A 1,406-nucleotide genomic window follows, 5' to 3' on the forward strand; every position below is an offset into this window, starting at 1 on the left:
CGGACAGTTCTCACAGGCCAAACTAGACGATCTCTGACAACCCCTCTTTGCAATCTGGATCAATGAGAGGGATGCCCAGAAAGCGTTTGTACGACCTAGGTCTGGGTAGGACTGTTCCTGAGGGAACTGATCGATCTATTTTTAAATCTTTGCGAGGATATGTTATTTTAGGTGCGTACAAAGTGGCTTGGTATGGGACCTGTACTCTTGATTTATTTCCGACTATGTTATTGGGAGGATATTGGTGTACGGTGGATGATCATGACATAGCATGCATATATTGCACTGGTGGAAGTGGATTCTCACATTTGAGTTACAAACATCATGCATCATTAACATTATGCACATATTATTACTTATGGTTATGATATCTGTTTATGAAATGTATGTTGATACATTATTGTTTATATTGATAAATGGTGGGTTATGATGTCGGTTATCGATAATGTATGTGCGTGTTATTATTTGGAGTATGATCTTCACTTATGTGCTATTGAATTATAGTCATGATATCTTGTCGATGAATTATAAATTGATAAATGGTGAATTATGATATTGTTTGGGAATAAGTGTTGTTTACCTTACATAGGTTGATTTAGATAATTGTTTATGGGAACAATGGATGAGTTTGGTTATATTATTTATATGGATTGGATGATTGATTACGAGAACCACTAAAGAGTTATAATGTGGTATGTTATATATATATGAACTGCTTTTCATATCTGAGTGTGATATTCTGAGTAAGTCTACGCTGTCAATGAATTTACGTTCATTAGATGTCTTACTCTCTCTGCTATATTGTTCTTGTTTTGTATATATTTGCTATGCAGATGGCCAACAACAGCACTCACATTCGAGGTTATCACTTCACGATGTCCCCGATGGGACATTGGGCTAGTGACGGGCACAAATATACATACACAGGCCCCTGCGGTTTGTCATTGCACATGGTGTGCAACGGGTCATCGATGATGATCCCTCATCCCGACACCCATATTGACGTTTCCTTCACCTTGCCGCCAAAGAGGCCGATGTCTCTAGAGGTTGGACTTTGATACCCGTCATTCGGGAGTGATGGCGCTGTTCCCTCCCACGATTATAGGACGTGGCAAGATTGTTTGAATGCTCCATCATCCATTAGAGCCAAGAAGAGCAGTGGTCTTGGGGGAGGTCCCTGTAAGAAGGCTCCGGTTTTGAGAATGTCATCCTCTCCGAATTATGCCACTGGGTTATGGCATAATGAAGTGGAGGAAGAGGAGGAGGACGACGAGGTCGTTAAGCTCGTAAATGTAGAGAGCTCGGTGGAGGTAATCGACCTCGTGTCTGACTCGGAAGAGGAGGAGGAATCGAGTGAGGGTCAAACATTCCTGGAATCTTTTGAGTCAGCTTGTGGGCTAGTCGAT

Source organism: Lupinus angustifolius, chromosome LG11, assembly GCF_001865875.1.
Source record: "Lupinus angustifolius cultivar Tanjil chromosome LG11, LupAngTanjil_v1.0, whole genome shotgun sequence".
In the NCBI taxonomy this organism is placed as follows: Eukaryota; Viridiplantae; Streptophyta; class Magnoliopsida; order Fabales; family Fabaceae; genus Lupinus; species Lupinus angustifolius.